The sequence below is a fragment of the Meles meles genome, chromosome 11, assembly GCF_922984935.1.
Source record: "Meles meles chromosome 11, mMelMel3.1 paternal haplotype, whole genome shotgun sequence".
Lineage (NCBI taxonomy): Eukaryota > Metazoa > Chordata > Mammalia > Carnivora > Mustelidae > Meles > Meles meles.
This window is the reverse complement of record NC_060076.1, coordinates 50016348-50035724: the sequence shown is the minus strand read 5'-3', so window position 1 is coordinate 50035724 and position 19377 is coordinate 50016348. Positions and strand designations below refer to the sequence as shown.

General features: G+C 40.9%; 1 non-coding gene across 1 annotated transcript; it reads left to right on the top strand.

Moving 5' to 3' along the window:
• Positions 1-4427: 4427 nt before the first annotated feature.
• Positions 4428-4562, top strand: LOC123953689. The gene has a single exon (XR_006820943.1). It is a non-coding gene; the product is annotated as a small nucleolar RNA SNORA70 (small nucleolar RNA).
• The last annotated feature ends 14815 nt before the right edge of the window (positions 4563-19377 follow it).

Genomic DNA, 19377 nt, shown 5'->3' with positions numbered 1-19377 from the left:
ACTAATATTTTCATTCTTTTTTCTTCTCCTTTCTCCTTCCAGTATTGTTCTGAGTATAGTTGGCAAACAATGTTGCATTAGTTTCATGTGTACAATAGTGGTTCAGCCACTCTGTTCACTATGCTGGGCTCGCCCTCGGTCACCATGCAACACCATCACAGCACCATTGACTCTGTTCCCCAGGCTGTAACTTTTATCCCTGTGACATAGTCCTTCCATAACTGGAAGCCTGTGTCTCACACTCCCCTTCACCTATATCTTCCCATCTCCCCCCTCCCCCAGTTGCCTCCTATCTGGCAACTGTCAGTTTGTTCTCTGTGTCTATGCGTCTGATCTGCTTCTTGTGTATTCATTTGTTTTGGTTTTTTTTTTTTAGATTCCACATAATGAGCGAATTCCTATGGTATTTATCTCTGTCTGATTTATTTCACTTAGCATTATACCGTCTAGGCCTATGTATGTTGTTGCAAGTGACAAGATTTCATTCTTTTTATGGCTGCAAAATATTCCTCTGTGTGTGTGTGTGTGTGTGTGTGTGTGTGTGTGTGTGTGTACCACATCTTCTTTATCCATTCATCAGCCAGTGGACAGTTGAGTTGCTTCCATATCTTAGCTATTGTAGATAATGCTGCAATAAACATAGGGGTGCATAGATCTTTTCAGATTAGTGTTTTTGTTTTCTTTGGGTAAATACCCCATAGTGGAATTACCAGATCATAAGGGTACTTCTACTTTTTTAAGATTTTATGTATTTTTTGAGAGAGAGAGAAAGCACAAGTAGGGGGAGTGGAAGATGTAGAGGGAGAAGCAGGCTCCCTGCTCAGCAGGGAGCCTGACACGGGGCTCTATCCCAGGACCCTGGGATCATGACCTGAGCCCCAGGCAGACGCTTAACACAACTGAGCCACCCAGGCACTCTGATACATCTATTTTTAAATTTTTAAGGAAACTCCATTCTGTTTTACTTTCTTACACTATACACAAAAATAAACTCAAAATAGATGAAAGACCTAAATGTGAGACCTGAAGTCATGAAACTCCTAGAAGAGAACACAGGTAGCAATTTCTTTGACTTCAGCTATAGCAACATTTTTCCAATTATGTCTCCTAAGGCAAGGGAAACAAAAGCAAGAATAAACTGTTGGGACTACATCACAATAAAAAGCTTCTGTAAAGCAAAGGAAACTATAAACGAAACAAAAAGCCTACTGAATGGGAGAAGATATTTGCAAAGATATATTCAATAAGGGGTTAATATCCAAAATACATAATTTATGCAACTTAATGTAAAGAAAAAACACACATAATCTGATTAGAAATGGACAGAGGACCTGAATAGACATTTTTCCAAAAAGACATACACATGGCCAAGAGACACATGAAAAGACACTCAACATCATGAACTATCAGAGAAAATGATGAGATCTCACAGTACACGTGTCACAATGGCTAGAATCAAAGACGAAATATCACACGTGTTGGTGAGGCTGTGAAGAAAGTGGAGCCCTTATACACTCTTGGTGGGAAAGCAAATTAGTGCAAGCACTGGTAACGAGTATGGAGGTTCCTCAAAACATTAAAAATATCTACGTCCATATTTTCAGTGCTGGCTGGGACACAATGACTTCACTACACACTTGTAGGTTCTGATCTGCAGTTTGAAAACCATTGAGCTAGAAGGTGGTAAAGGTGATAGAAGGCACACAGACTTGATTCACACAGCAGTGGGGCTTGAATCCCAGGCTGCTGTTATGTTAACTGTGTGGGCTAAAGCCAGTGACCTCTTCTCTGAACTTGAGTTTCTCATCCGCAAAATGGGGACAATAATACCTACCTCAAAGAGAATGGCAAGTGGTGAACATAGACACCTGCCCTCATACCTAGTATCTCACAGAAGTATGATGATAGCAGTGTGGTGACGCATTCAAGAATGAAGAGTACCAGGGCGTCTGGGTGGCTCAGTCAGTCAAGTGTCCGATTCTTGATCTCAGCTCAAGTCTGGATCTCAGGGTCATAAGTTCAAGCCCTGCTTTAGGCTCCAGGATGGGTGTAGAGTGTACCTTTAAAAAAAAAAAAATATGGAGTTCTGGCCCTGGCACTAGCCAGCTGTTTGAGCTTAGTTAGGCAGTGTCTCTAAACTTCTAAATCATGTCATCCCTCTAAGCTCACCTACTCACCTGGAAAAAAATTGGAGAAATAGTAACACTTACCTCATATGATTTGTTCAAGAATTAGGTATAATGATACATGTAAAGCCCTTACCACAATCCCTGGTGCTTAGGGAGTGCTCAATAAATTATTGGCTGTATTAGCTGGTCAACAAATAGATCTATTATTGTCCTCAATTCTTCTAGACTAGGTTACAAGATTATTTTGATGAGACAAACTCAGGATTGTGTGTGTGTGTGTGTGTGTGTGTGTGTGAAAACTGCTGTTTACTCTGCTCATCAGTATTCTCTAGAGGCCAAATCAAACTTGGCTGCAGCAAAGGAAATCATTTTTGTAAAGAAAGGTTAGATCCAAATTGGATTCCTTCTCCTTGTTCTCCTTTGAAAGTATTTCCACAAAATCCAATCTTTGGCTTGACATTAAAGGCCTATTTTCAGTTTGAGTAGACTTTACCAAAAAAATAAATAAAGCGGGGGAAAAAAACATGACTCTACACACCAAGAAGTGGGGAGTGAGTTTAACTTTTTTGAGTTCAGCTAAAGAACGTTATCTCATGGTCTCCTGCCTAAAGCCTTCCTTTTTCCTCACTTGTGTGAGGCAGCCTTTAAGATGGCCTCTAATGATGAAAACCTCATGGAATTCATGCTCTGTGTAAACACTTCTCTTGCTGAGTGTAGGCTGTACTGACTCACTGCTAACTAAGAGGATAAGGTAGAAATCACAATGTGTGACTCAGAATAGGTCATAAAGGCAGTGTGGCATTGCTTCTCTCTTCTGGACCCCTTGCTCTAGGAGAAGCCAGTCGCCATGTTGTGGTAGCCCCATGGAGAGGCCCATGTGATGAGGAAGAAAAGCCCTCCTGTCAATAGTCACAGAGGTGAGACTGGAAGCCCCTTCAAATGACCACAGCATGGCCAGTAGTTTGACTAGGACTTTACCAGAGGGCCTGAGCCCCAAAGACCCAGCAAAGCTATTCCTGGCTTCATGACTCTCAGAAACTGTGAGACAGTTAACTGTTGTTTCAGGCTGCTAAGTTTTGGGGAATTGGGTAGGTAGGAATAGATTGTGAATACACCGCCCTTGAATCTTGCTTCCCACAGCATCTCAGTGTCTGGTCAGTTAGTTCATTATTCATTCATTCATTCTCTCATTCATTCCGTGAAGTTTTATGAACTACTTGCTATGTGTCAGGCAGTGTAACTACCTTCAGATCCTCACTTTCAGGAGGCTACAGTCTCGTGGAAATACTATGGGCAGACTAACAGTGAAGATGCTGGATGCATGTGAAATGCCACCATGTGGTTTTGCTAGAGGGCTTTCGGGACTCAGAGGAGGGAATGAGAACTTCCAGCTTGGCCAGAAGAAAGGGGGATATAGGTAGGAGTTGGCACTTGACCTAAGCCTTGATACCAAGGTGTGAGGGCTTTGTCATGTGTTAACTTGGCTAGGCTGACCTACATTCCCCAGAATTCCCATTCTTCTGTGTTTCTGTTTAGGGTGAGGCACAAGGGAGATTCTCCCTGATGGCAGAAGGGAAGCAGCAGCCATTTTGTAGTGCACACACGTCACTGCTGATCTGCTAACTTAGCTTGTGGGTGGGAAGCAGCAGCCAAGCCTGTGATGGCTCTACTTTGCCCTGCATTCTCCTTTAGCTTTTCTGACTTCTGGGGCCGCCATGTGCTAAGCTTAGCTCTATGATAAAGGGCTTTGGCTTCTGAGGAATACTCTCCTCACCAAGGTGAGAGACAAGAGCAGACAAGGTTTTGATCATTCCCTGTGCCTGGGCCACCAGCCTTCCCGATGACCAGCCACATGGATTTAAGCTCCACTCTCAGACGACAGCCTTCTAGAGAATGCCTCACCAACCCCCACAGTTGTGGAAGCTAGTTCCCTGTGCCAACCTGAGGTACAAGGTGAATCAGTGAAAAGAGATCATTCAAGGCAGAAGGAGCTGTGAACAAAAGCAAGGAAGGCAAAATGTAGGTTTACTACAGTTCTTAACCAGTGGCACACCCTTGGTACTGACTCATCAGAATAAACTCTGGTCCCAGCACAGACCAGCCAGAGGGAACGGTGGCACCAGCACCAGCCAATCAGAACAGATGCTGGCTGTGGTGCCCAGCAGGGTCTTTAAGGGTTCTGACTCTTCCCCTTTACTTACTGAATTATGGAGACTAAGGAGATGTCTGAGTGGATTTTGAGGTGGTTAAAAGCATTTGGGCCATTAAAGATGTGACTATTTCCCAACTGGAACAAAAATGTTCTCTATTTTAATAACTTGTGCTCTTTCCCCATGGGGGCCCAGTATACAATGGCTGCAAACAGTAGCTTCCTTGATAGTGTATGCAGCCTGCTGATTGAATGGGTTGTCCCAAGGAACCTTGGAGATAGCCTTTCCAGACACTGATGTTGGACCCCATACTCCAGTCTAGTCTCCAAACAGGTATGTCGGGTGCCTTTGGAAAGTCCTGGGGTGCAGTGGCCAGGGTCCATGTTGGCCAAGTCATCATGTCCATCTGTACCCACCTGCAGAACAAGGAGCATGTGATTGAGGCTCTCTGCAGGGCCAAGTTCAAGTTCCCTGATTGCCAAAAGATCCATATTTCCAAGAAGTGGCGCTTTTCTAAATTTAATGTGGATGAATTTGAAGACAAGGTGGCTGGAAGATGGCTTATCCCCAATGGCTGTGGGGTCAAATGTATCCTGAGTCATGACCTTCTGGACAAGTGGCAGGCTCTGCACTCATGGGAACATCAGCACTACTCCCTTCTTTTTTTTTTTTTTTTTCCCTTTTTATTAATTTTTTCAGCGTAACAGTATTCATTCTTTTTGCACAACACCCAGTGCTCCATGCAAAACGTGCCCTCCCCATCACCCACCACCTGTTCCCCCAACCTCCCACCCCTGACCCTTCAAAACCCTCAGGTTGTTTTTCAGAGTCCATAGTCTCTTATGGTTCGCCTCCCCTCCCCAATGTCCATAGCCCGCTCCCCCTCTCCCAATCCCACCTCCCCCCAGCAACCCCCAGTTTGTTTTGTGAGATTAAGAGTCATTTATGGTTTGTCTCCCTCCCAATCCCATCTTGTTTCATTTATTCTTCTCCTATCCCCCTACCCCCCCCATGTTGCTTCTCCATGTCCTCATATCAGGGAGATCATATGATAGTTGTCTTTCTCCAATTGACTTATTTCACCAAGCATGATACGCTCTAGTTCCATCCACGTCGTCACAAATGGCAAGATTTCATTTCTTTTGATGGCTGCATAGTATTCCATTGTGTATATATACCACATCTTCTTGATCCATTCATCTGTTGATGGACATCTAGGTTCTTTCCATAGTCTGGCTATTGTAGACATTGCTGCTATAAACATTCGGGTACACGTGCCCCTTCGGATCACTATGTTTGTATCTTTAGGGTAAATACCCAGTGCACTACTCCCTTCTTATTCATACCTACCGATAAATCCTACTTTCTGTCAAAAAAATTTTTTTAACAACTTGTACTGTCATATTGATGCATTCCAGCTGACTTCCAGCTCTCAAGGAAATAATGCCAGGGGAAGTTGATGAAGAGCAAATTGTTGAGTGTGACTGGAACATTCGCGAACTTTGTGGCCATAGTTTTCAACCTAGTTACTCAAGTCAGTGAAATTGATTTAACCTGTTGTGTCTGGTGTGACTACAGTCAAAATAGCTATTAAAATGGTTCCATGGAGGAATGCAACTTAATCCAATCATAGGAGACCAGGACCCTATCCCTTTACTGAATGAAGGATCAGAAAACAGGAATTTTAGCCTCTGCTCTGCTGCTGACACGCTGTGATCTGGCAAGTCACTTACAACAACTCCTCCTGAACTAGAAAGTGGTGACTTGAGTTGGGCTTTTCTCTCTGCAGTTTTCTGGAGACCTGGAATGCTTGCTTGTCCATTCCTTAAAACTATAGCCACTAGTCCCTTCAATTCTGGAGTCAAGACAAAAAGCTTTCTTTGTATTTCCCTGCCTCACCACATCATTTTTTTTCTGGCAATTCCTTGGTATGAGTTGACTCATTATTGCCTTTTTCTCTCTAGATAGCCTCACCAGTGTAAGTTTATATCCCTCTTTTGAGTGACTTGATCGCTCAGCAAATTATTTACCAGGTAATCCTTTCATACTTCATAAGGTCCCCTGGCAGTCAGAAATCTGTATACGGCAGGTGCCCATTAAATACTTAAATGTTCCTGTGTCATTTTGGTAAATTCTCTGGTTCCAAAGGAAAGTCAAGCAGGACATTCTAAACTAAAATATGTCAGGGTTTTGGGTTGCGTATAGCTCTGCATTGTCCCTGCCTCCCTTCCACTAGCATGAATAATTAAGAATTGGACCCCTGTGTGTGCATGCCGATAGTAGTATTTGTGTGCATATAATAATGGTATATAAATTAACTTCTTTTGCTTCAAATGAAAAGGCAGCCTTGTTCAATGATTAAGAATGAATGCAAAGATCATTTCAGCATCTTCAGAGCCATTAATTGGGTTGGGCATAATTTGTCACATTGGAAGACCATCTTCACTAACAAACACGTCACTATCAACTCACTGTCCTTCTGGAAAATGAGATACAGGTTAAACATTTTATAGGGAAAAGTAAACACAGGAAAATATGGGACTGTGGTTAAAAAGAAATTCCTAAATTAAAACAAAGTAGGGGGGCGCCTGTGTGGCTCAGTGGGTTAAGTCTCTGCCTTCGGCTCAGGTCATGATCTCAGGATCCTGGGATCGAGCCCCGCATCGGGCTCTCTGCTCAGCAGGGAGACTGCTTCCCCCTCTGTCTGCCTGCCGCTCTGCCTGCTTGTGGTCTCTCTCTCTGTGTCAGATAAATGGATAAAATCTTTAAAAACAAAAACAAAACAAAACAACAAAAAACCAAAGTAGGTCTGCCAACTAAAAAAATGGTGGTGTCTCAGTGTGATTGCTGAGAATTTGGAATTTTGAATACAAATTCTTTGCTCTCGAGCAATGGAATTAGTAGAAGAAAATACCAAGAAAAAGCTGAACGGAAAGGACCATAAACAAAAATCTTAAGGCTTTTGAACTACCATGAGGCAACTTTTTCTTCTTAAGCCTGGAAAATTTCCCCCCAAAATGATGAGGTAGGTTTCTGATCATTTCTACTTACCTGGTGTTCGTATTTAGCAAATGTATATTTAATTGAATTTGAACATGCTTGTTGAAGCCATGGGTGAAAAAAATTAACATCTACACTTAGCATGACCTTGTGAAGCACACAAAGCAGAACAGAATAAGAATTCTTCCTCTTGATTCTCTTTCCCTGGAATAAATCCTAGGTTGTGCCACTGTTATTAAACCATTTTTCAATAATAGTTCATCTGCCAGCGTTAGGGTGAATAAATTTCTCCTCTCAGTATAGGAAGCAGTTCACCACTTTCTTTATCTTTCCTAAGCACATCCAGTCCTTCAAGTTCACTTGTCCACTTACACATGCAAGTAGGTGTGTATAGCTCCTAATTCTTAGCAAACTTTGCTTTCCCCAGAACAAAAAAAAAAAATGTCTCCACCTACCCCAGTAGATTTAGTTAGGTTTGGTCTTCTAAGTCCATATTTTGCTTCTTGTAGATTTCCTTTCATAAAAAGCAATATAGAAGCTTTAATCATTAGCATTCTGAATCGGGCCTCGAACATGGGGATAGCTCTAGTGCAATTTCTATTTAGCTCATGCCATGCTTATAGTTCTTTACATCAAGCTCCCCTATTTGTGCGGAGGATAAGGGAGTCCATTGGAAAAGGTTTTGAACCCTTGGCAGATTTCACCGTAAAATACACCAAAATGCTATAATCTGTATGCAATCTTCATTAAGAATTTCTACCACCTGCTTGCTGAAGCCACAGCACAGTTCCATTCATAATCACCATGCAGGGGGCAGCATGAGTTAACATCATTAGACAAATGTTGAGATCTTCTTTTTCATGTTCATTAGCACCAGGTGGGAAGAAACTGCTAGATCCAGGCATGGGACTTTGGGGGCTAAGTTAGGCTTATGCATTATTTAATCAGCCAACTTTCTGAGCATCCGCAAAAAACCAAAAAGGCTAGAATTGCAGTGATTTTCTGTTGTTTTTTTTCCAGATATATTGGCGGCAGTGTCAATTTTCAACTTCAGTAAGGAGAGGGTGATCTCTAGAAGCTGTGTGGCATTGAGCAAATCACTTAACCTCTCTGTGGCTCTTCCTAAGTGCCAGTCGCTATGCTAAGCTCTTCACATTTTCTCACGCAAACCTCAAAACAAGTCTAAAAGGAGAGATGTTACCATAATTTACATTTTATAGATGAGGACATTGCATTTTGGAGAAGTTAATTTGTTTATGCAATTAAGCTCCACAATCTCTAAGAAGTGGATGGTTTTCTCATATGTCATATTAGCTTTGTATTATGGGGTATAGTCACCTTAAGACTGGTTATGATAAGCTGAAAGGACCTTTACACTTGATGTAATCCACATGAAGGGGTTAAAGCTCAGAGAAGTCAAAGACTTCACCCAAGGTCATACAGCCCATTGTGACCAGCTGGGACCCAGGACTTTTGCGGTGATCCCTGCTCCTACAATGCACTGCTTTTTATCTTCATGCTATTTTACATAATTAATAGAGCTCTTCAAGCATGCAAATACTTAAAAGCATGCATTCCTTTCAGGGCATAAGTTTCTTCAGCCCAGAGATCAGATACTTAAATGGAAAATTAATTAAAGGGAGAAAAGAAATACTTGGGAGATGTTTTTTATTTAATTTAAAATTAAACACAATCGCTTTAAGTGAGCAACATCTTAAAAGATGGTATTAAAGTCATACCCCAGAAACCACAAATATGATAATAAAAGGTTTACAGAGCTTGTTTTACTAGACATTCTTCAGTTCCATGTTTCTTTCCTGTGTTTTTAACTAGCAGGGAACTAAGGGAATTAAGTACAGTATTCTTTCAGCTTCTTTAAGACTTTTCCTGCTTTAAACCTGAATTCCTTATGGCAGAAAAGAAAAGGGAATTCCCTGTTCCTGAATCCACCCTCCCCACCCTCTCACACTGCATGGTTACACACACACACACACACACACACACACACACACACACACACATTCCTCTCCGAACGAAATCTTTTTTTTATCTCTTCTTTCTCACAGCCTCCACACTTTCCCCCAAATCCTTCCCCCCAATACCTAAATCTCAACATTTGGCTCAGTGACATTCTCTCAAGATCAAAGTCAAACGATAATTTCCATGAAAATCAAAGTAACGTCAGTCTCGCTCCCTTGATCCTTGTAAATCCTGGGTCTCCATCCTGTGAAAAATGAAAAATTCCACACTTCCGCCTCTCAGGATGAAACTCTCTGCTCCCTTTTCCTTTCTTCAGGTGTCTCTTCACTTCAAGCGTATTTCTACTTTTCTGTAGAAATGGAGATAGAAACTTGCAGCGTCAAATTCAAGACCGACCTACTGTTAATGTCTCTCTCTTCCTGGGATCAGCAATGTCTGTGAGGCTTGAGGTGAAGCTGGGACAAGAAGGAGGTTGGACGAGAAAGAGAGGGACAGGAGATGTAGTGGGAGTGGTAGAAAAGTCCTATTTAGTGACTTCCTATATGTCAAGTATCGCCGTACAGTAAGAAACCTATTCTTACTTTACGAGTGAATGGCCTCAAGTTCACAGAAACTTGAAAATTTTCAAGGTCACAGAGTTTGTAAATGGTCTGGATAAAATACTAACCCAAGACTGTCTGACCTCAGAGTCCAAATTTTGTGTGAGGATGTGAGTCAGTGACAAGTATGGGGAAGAGCGGTAGGGGCTCTATGCAACGCCAGGATCCCGCCCTTATACACCTTCGTACATCTTTACGAAGAATTATCCACCTGACCTTGTTCAGCACAAATGATGGGCCAAAAGCAACTGGGAGTTAGACTGTGGACAAGGACTTTGCTCCCTCTCATTGCCCCACCCTCCCTCCGTGCACAATCATAAATATGCCCGGGTAGCTCCTTTATGGCCAGGAACTCGTGATTTTGCTCTTAAAGTGGAAGGGCTCATTCTGAAATCATTGCTGCTATTCAGGAATCCTCCCATAAAGTCACTAATTGGAGAGTTAACTGATAATAAGAGGACTTCATTATTTCCCTTTGACCAAGATCTCATCTAAGAAATTCCACGCAAGTGAAAAGAATCTTCCTCCTCAAGAAATGGCAATAGTAATCCTGGGCTTTGTTAGGAAATGCCTTCAGAAAGGAAATACAGTAGTTTTTTGTTTTTTGTTTTTTGTTTTTTTGAGAGGAAAATATCAAATAACTAACACAGGAAATCTCCCTAGAGTCTACCTCCAGTAGGAGAGCTCATTTTATATTTTGCAAGTTTTATGAGAAAAGCATTCAACTCTAATAAAGCTATTTGAGTATTATTCCTTGTGTGTGAAATTCATTTGTTGAGACTAGCATAATTCCATGGGATGAAGCCTGGTCCCAATAGAAGCTATAAGTCATCCTAGGGATTATGACCTGAAATGTTCAGATATCCATTATTAAAAATAAATGTTTTCTTTTGCTACTTTCCTGCCTAGTGGGGAAAAGAAAGAAAACTACCCTACAGATTATGTTAAAACAAACAAACAAACCAAATCCTAGAGTGTATATTCAATAAAATCTTGGCTTGGCACAGGGGCCTGAGTTGGTAATATGAATCAGCAAGTGTTTTTCCTGATCCGATTGGACAGGGGTGTAAGGAAACGGAAGGCAAAACAAGTATTTAATGAGCACGCTACCCTTGCCTAGCGTCCTGTTACATCGTAGTGCTGTTTTACCACTACTCTGGACTTAGCTCTGTGACCTGCTTTGGCCCACCTGATTAACAAATGCGTTGCAAGTAGAGACCATAGAAGTGTTTCAGTTCCCCCTTATTCTCACGTTCTGCCCTAGCCCTGAGAACATGTCTGCATTAGCCTGCTGGTGGATGAGACCCACGCAAAACACCCATTACCCCAACAGAGATGATCCTAGATCAGTCAACCACCAGGTGATCCTCCCCACACATTAGCAAGTCCAACCAAGAGCAGCAGAATTACTTAGCAGGGCCGAAGCAGCAAAGCCTCTGAGCACACCTCTCAGAGGCATGAATGTTATTGTGGCACTAGATAATGGATACAAAACCCACAGTTAGGAAATAGTTTCTGGATATCAAAACCTATTGTAAGTTGCATTGCATATTATGTGAATGCCGCAGGAAAGATTTGCATTAAGATAGGCTATAGCCCTGTATAGGTAAACCATAGCTAGGAAAGAAGGGGAATGAATCTCCCTGAAAAGGTTAGCTCATTTCCTTATCAATCACTCAAAGAAAAGGAGGATCTCCTCAAGTGGAAATGAAATCTAAGAGTAAGGGTCATAGGTTGGTGCCATGATGGGATCTCTCCTAGGAGAGTGTTTCTCTAGGGTCCATTCAGAATGACTTCTGCTTTGTGGGGACTTTCCAGGAGCTGAGACGTGAAGAGTTCAGGGGTTTCCATGTGACAGCGATGATGATGATGATGATGATGATGATGGCATGTAACACTTTATCGAGCAGAATGCTTATTTTGTCCCAGGTGCTATACTCAGTTCTTGATATGAATTAGCTCATTCAGTCTTCATGCCAGCCCAACAGGTAGGTATTACCTTTTCCCCATTCTATACATGAGGCAATTGAAGCCCACAGTTACCATTACATAATTTGCCAAAGACAAAACAACAAAGCTGGGCGGTCACCAGTCTGACTCAAGGACCTCTATCCCATAGAGCTATGGAACCACACATCAGACAAGTGGGATCGGGACCAGACTTTATACTTTGTAAACTCAGTTGTTGTTAGCCCATGTACTCTGTTTCTGACTTGGAATGGGAAGCAATTTCATTCCACTGTAAGGCCAGTATCATGGCGGCATCAGGAAGGGAATAGGTAGTGAGAGAGAGAAAAACCAATGGGAAGGTCAAGTTGGGGACAAGGTCAAGTGCCCTTAGTCAGGGGCTTTATCTCACTCACTTAGGCCAGGATATTCTCAACCTGGTAACCTGGTGTTGTTTCCTTAGAGGTCTGGTGGTTAATTTTATGGCAGAGACGAGAATTTCCTTATATTTGTACTTGCTAGGCACTTTCCTATCTGCATTGAATTCTAGCAACAACCTTCAGTGATTAAAGATATTTTTATCCCTAATTTTAAAGATCAGTGTGATTTGAAATGGGTTTTCTGGACTGATGGCAGGCTGGTAACTCTTTCCAGGCCTCAGTGGGATGAGAAATTGAAAGTAAGTGTTTAGAAACTTTTAACAACTAAAGCAATGTTTTACCTGTTGAATCTAATAATCTAAAACAAATGAGTATATATTTCATATGTTTATTCTATTTCATTTTCCTGGTAGTTCATTTTAAGGTATTTTACAAAAGTATTTTTCCTCAAATGGATTCGATGTTTAAAAAATAGAGTTTGAGAAACACTTCTGGACAAAAAAAACTGAGGATCAAAGAAATAACTTTGTGCCAAAGTTTTAGTCATTAAGAGGCAGAATGAGATTCAAACTCAAGTCTTAATCCAAGGCCTATCAAATAATTTTATTTCTATTAAAACTAACATGCAAGTTGATTAAGACTGTGTCTGCCTGCATCTGCCAATTTAAATAATGATGCAAAGTTTGATTTGGGATGGGGGAGTGGACGGGGAGGAGAGTAGTAGGCACATAAGTCTTTCTATTGACAGTCAAACACTTACAGAACATAGAAACAGGACTTGAGAGCTGAACTTTAAAAATCAAAAGGAGGCTTCCAGTGTGGACGTGTGATACACACAGAGATAGCATGATTCTTCCAGCATCACTTGGAAAGACCAGGACTTTTTCCCTTGCTCCTTCTCCAACTTCCTCAAGGAGAAAGGTAGGAAATACAGAGAATTCTCCTTTGAGAAAAATTGTCTAACAGTTCCTACACCCAGTGAAGCAGTTGATTTTTTTGGTCATAAATTCAAAAGCATTTCTTCCCATCATCTGTTACAGTAAAACTGTGTCTTGATTGTAGCCAGTAGTAGTAGACCTAGAAGGGATTTGGAGCCAGACTTAGGTCCTGCTTTTGCCATTTTTTTTTTTCCTCCATAACCTTGGCATCAAGCTAACCTTTCTGGACTTTTTTTCTCATTTGTTAAACGTGAATAATTCATACCTCCTAGGATTTTGAGATAATTTAATAAGGTAATTCATATAAACTGCTCTCATCAACTATGAAGTAAGAGGATAATTACATCGGATGCCCCCAAACCAAATACATTTAACCAGCTTGTTTGAGATCCTTTCAAATGCGGCGACTGTACTATCTCAAAATAATTAACTAAAAGATTTTTTTTTCAATTTAGTTATTCGGCAAGTAGGTTTCTTTTCAGCAAGGAGTAAAACAGGGTCATTTGACTCAATTTTAAAAATTGAATTAACTGAATTGTTGGCATGTTTTGTTTCCATATACAGAGAGTCTAATAATTCAGGATAATTCTGACCCAAAGTACATTGAAAACTGGTTTTATTAAATTTGTAAAGTATTCACTTTTATAGATTACTGATAATCTTATCTCACAGGGATTTTGGGAGAGTCAAATTAGATTATGTTGTATATAGTTTCTGGTACACGATAACCCCTGAATAAGGATCTTTTCCCTATATCCCACCTTTTTTCCTTTTTTTTTTTTTTTTACAGTTGCTACTGTTTTTAAGTCAGTGTTGCTTTATAGCATTTGATTATGTACAATGGTTAGTACCTTGGTCAACATTTTTACTTCAAGACTTAACAGAATGAAATTATTTGTACCAGAAAGGTGGAAATGTGGGCACACGTGATTTAAAGCTGTAGTGAATTTGCCTTGAAACGCTATGGTGAAATTTCTCCAAATGAATGATGATAAAACCTCTCTGAGAAACGATCATCAACATCTGTACTTCAACAAGTTTCTGAACCAGCTTGGAGCCTTTGGCATTTCCTCAGTAATTGGCCCCTAAATTGTGTCAACAAGTGCTTGTGTTTGTACCCTTTATAGTTTTGCCTAACCTTTAATCATTCCAGTATTCTTTTCCGAACAAAACTCAAACCTGTGCTTTAGATCATCAATTGATTTTCCTTGTGACATCCTGGGGACCCGGAGTCTGAAGTCTGTTTCAGGAGCTCCCATCAGGCAGCCCTGGAAAGGATTTCAGATTGTTACAGAGGACCCGTTAGAAAACCAGCTGTGGAACATTGTGTGATTTTATTTCCATCTTCCGGCTGTCATTTTAGGGAAATCTGCAGATTTTAGATCCTTCCAGAGCACACATAATAACAAGCTCACAGGATCATTTAAGCATTAAATGAGATTAGGTATATAAAAGTACTTTTCAAACTATCAACCATGGACAGAGGATGTACAAAGTTCAAAATATTGTTATTTCCTAGGGTGCCTTTACTTCTCTGTGGTTCCTTTATGTGCACAAGATGGCTGCTAGGGCCAGATGTCACATTTATTTTTATGACTGTGTCTCAAGCAGGAAGGGGGGTGGGGTGGAAGGATTTTTCAGAATTTTCTTTCTTTGTATCAGGCAGAAAAATCTTCGCAGAAGCCCCTGAATCCAGCAGATTTCCCATAAGTTTTCATTGACCCAAACTAGGTCACATATTCGTCCCTAAGGGAGGATCATAGAATTACCCATCCCAGGCAAGGAGAAACAGGATTATCATGATTGGTTTAGACCAAAGGGACACAAATGGTCTGATTTAAAGATCTTTGATATTTAGCCTCTAATCTTAAGAGCCTAGTACAGTTCTTTTAGGCTCCCTTACTTCTTGGCTCCCACCCTGCTTCCAATGAATACCTCTCTTATCTTGACATTCTCTGGACATCTTGACAATCCATTCTGATTTTTCCTCTTAAAATATACTTTTCTATGAAGGGAGTATACAATCACAAAAAAAGAAAAAGAAATCCTTCAAGTGTGCCTGAGCTCTGCTACATGAATTCTTGCATGTATGTCTCCTTCTCTGTCCCTCTTGGCCATGCAGACCAATATAGAATTGATGAGAAATGCTGAGCTTTGGAATCAATTGGACCAAAGTTTGAATCCCAGCCCTCTTACAACTAAGTTCAGTCATGGAACCCCTTTGGACCTCCGTTTCCTCATGCATACAAGGAACATAAATATGTCCGCTTTATAGGATTTGGTTCCAGAATAGAAAGTACATGACAACCAAAGGACATGATCCATTGTTTTATTTTTATCATGAAGTCCCACATTGGTTGCTCTGATTGCTGTATCTCAAAGCCTGGTCAAATTCTTCACTCAAATTCTTCAGCTCACTAGGGTTGGAGACCAGGTTTTTGATGACTTATCCTAGCTTTAACACCGTACTCTTTTAAGGGCATGCTCATTGCTTCCAATATTCTATTCTTTGCTGATTACAGTACAGTTCTGGATAAAAAGGTCACATGACAATAATAAATTCTTGTGAAAATAAAAAAGATAGATGTAATGAACATATAAGAATGTGCAGTAAGGACCATCAGTTGCAGTCATAACAAAGACTGGACAGGTGGCTAATAGCAGTGGGTAACCTAGGCTTTGGCAACTTGAATAGCAACAAGGACAAGGACAGTAAAACTTCAAAAGATGACATTATGCAATATGGTAAAGAGGCCACTGAAACAGATCAGGAGAAGACAATGGATCAAAAGAGAAAGGAACTTGGGCTTGACCCAAGCTATTCCAGTAAATGAACTATTGAGAAAGACCTGGAAGCATGAAAGATATTCCTTTCTTTTCTTTCTTTCTTTCTTTTTTTTTTTAATATTTCATTTATTAGAGAGAGAGAGAGTTGAGGGGGGGCAGAGGGAGAGAGAGAGCATCTCAAACAGACTCACCGCTGAGTGTGGAGACCATCCTCATTTAATCTCACAACCCCAAGATCATGACCTGAGCCAAAATCAAGATTCAGAGGCTTAATTGACTGAGCTACCCAGGCACCCCCCTTTATTTTGTTTAAATGATAATGAAACACTTAAAGTTAGCTGTATTTGTTTAATTTAGATACATAGTCGATTTATGTTATAATCTTTTTCATGGTGTTTTGTCACACCAAGTATTATTTCATTTTTGGTTATATATAGAGCCTCAAAAGAAGCCAGGTAACATCTAATACAGTTCAGTCTGGCTTTTGCCACTAATTATCCCTAGTGGTGTTCATTGGCACTCTTACCCTCACAGGGCTAAGGTGAGGTAAAATGTCTCATAGATAATTACCTGCTGTTCTCTCTTCTTGAGACCTCACATTTAGTACTTGACCTAGGAACAGAGGCACAAGAAAGGTTGGTCATTGTCATCAGGTCCTTTCTGCTGACCTTCCAGACCATCTACTTGGGTTCTACACACTGTTTCACATGAGTTGTTGAGTTTTCTGCACACCTGTCCCTGGCTAATCTAGCTTCCTGGTTTCTTGACCCTCTGCTTTGCTCTGATCTTACGATTTTGAAGAGTAACTTATTTTATTTTGGTCTCCAGCCAGGGTCTTCTATCTCCCACCTTACATTCCTGGGGAAGATCTGCATGGTGTTAAGAGGCAATAGTTTTTCTGCCTTGAATTACCAGTATGCAGCCCTGTTTCCACTCTTCCTCAGACTTTTCAGTCCTGCCCTCCTTGGCTTTTCTGGCCTCTTCCCAACCAATCCAGGGAACCAGTCATCCATGATCTTAATCATTATGTCACATTCTTCTAGATCTTTGATATGGTCATTGATATAAATCAATCAATCAATCAATCATAGAGGATATACAAATTATGAATTTTGGCAGGGATTTTTTAAGTTTGGAGATTTAAAATCTTACATGTGAAAATAGGTGATTCATCCTTTAATCAAAAGGATGATGCACTGAGATGCGTGATGATGCTCTGAGAAGCACGTCGTCCTGTCTATAGTCTGAAGTGCATTTCTGTAGCCTAGTTGATTAGGAACACAAGTGGGCTCTGGTCACCTTCAGACCGCTGGAGAAGCTAGGAGGGCATGTTGGGAAGGGTAAATGTGTGATACTGTTTTCAACGCCTTCCCTCCCCAGCAATGCTTTTTAACAATTATGATGGTTATTAGCAGTCATAACTCCTCACATTGATATAGTATTTTACAGTTTATAAAGCACAGCTCCATGATTTATTTCCATTTTTGTCCTCCTGATATTCATTTGCAAGATGACAGGCCGAACAGTTCATTTAATTAAATGAGCAAACTGAAGAGTCGCAAGATTAAGTGACTTGTCCACGGTACGTCGATAGTGGATGATCCCAGCGAGATAAATTTCCTTGCCACAAATCCTCAATCCAGGTGTTTGTGACTAGACCAGGCAAGTCCCGAATATATGAATTTCAAGGAGCTTTTAGTACCTGGAGAATAATTATTGGACTGAAATGTTTAATAGCTCACTGATGCATGATGATAAAAGTTTTTCTCTCTACCCCAGAAGTGGCCCACATCACTGTGATTTTAGACTTAGCTTTATGCTGCAAGTGTGGGTTTCTTAATGTTCTGACTTAACAAATGGGGACCAATAGGAGACGTTATTGTCAACGCAAAACAAAAGAGGGATCTGGGCTGAGTAAGGAATGCCTACAAACAACAATAAGATACAAGACACTCAATAGGAAAATAGCAAAGCAATTAAAAATGGAAAACTTCAATGACGTATATAAAGCAATGTTCCAGCCCACTAGTAATCTGAGAAGTGCATTTTCTCCATCAACTTGGGAAAAAATTAGAGAACTACATAACGCCATGGGTTGATAAGGATATGGGTAAAGAAATCTTCACACACACAATTGTCAGGGAGATGAGTATTTTGGTTCTGCACCTAATTTTGATTCATGGGGGGAGGGGCACCCTCACACCTCCAAACAAATAATGTTCTCACACCAGCTGGGTGTCCTACCATTTAACTCACTGTCTATCACAAAACAGCATCAGATCCCTTGGGGTAAATCATGAGTCCTATGAGACAACCCCTTCCCCCCACCATCACCTGGCCCCAATTCTGGCCAATGGCAAACTTGCCTGTGCTTCTCACCGACTATAAGTCAGAGAGTCCCACAACCCCTTCCTCAGCTCCAGTTAATTTGCTAAGCGGCTCACAAAACTCAGGGAAACATTGTTCTCACTAGATCACTGGTTTATTAAAAAAAAAAAAAGATAAAACTCAGAAACAGCCAAATGGAAGGGATACAAAAGGCAGGGTACGGATGAAGAGGGCGGAGCCTCCATGTCCATGTACACCGCTCACCCGGCACCCCAAGTGTTAACCAACCCAGAAGCTCTCCAAACCCAGGTCTTCTAGGTTTTTACGAAGGCTTCAATTCATAGTCATGATTGATTAAATCATTGGCCATTGGTGATAGATTCAGCCTCCCTCTCTTCTCCCCTTCCCAGGGTTGAGGGTTGGGAGGGAAAGTTCCAATGCTCTCATCACTAGATTGATTCTCCTGGCAGCCAGCTCCCATTAGGTGAGTACCTTTGGTTGCCTCATTAACATAACAAAGAACACCTCTATCTCCTCATCACATGGGAAATTCCAAGAGTTTTAGGAGTTAGGTGCCAAGAACAGTGGAAGAAGACCAAATATACATTTGTTATAAATCACGGTGTCACAGCAAACCAGCATAGCCATTCAGGAAAGTAGTTCTTTGTGAAATTAATATGTATGTTCTTTATACCCAGTAATCTGCTGTTGGCTATAAATCTTAGAGAAGTCTTCAACCAATCTGTAAAGGAAAAGTATAGCGATATTCCCTGCAGCGTGTTACTGAGGTTGGAGGACACTCCCACTTTCATGAGTCATTCACTAAAGGATTAGATGAGGGAAATGTGTATTAAATGCATTTGTTAGAGTCTTAAGACCTTGCTAAAAGCAATAAATACATATAATTACAGTAATAAATAAGTTTCTTGAATGAAACTTTCTGAATAAAAATAAGTTGAATAAAAAAAGATGTAGAAATCACAAACACGTTCACAGTGTCATCTAAACACATTCAAAGGCAGTCCTCCTCATTGCATTTGGGCTTTATAAAGATGCCTTCAAATACCTGCTGCCTTCTGCCCTGCACAAGTCCCCAAAGCAAGGTGACATCAGGGCTCCAGCTACTTGCCTGAAACATA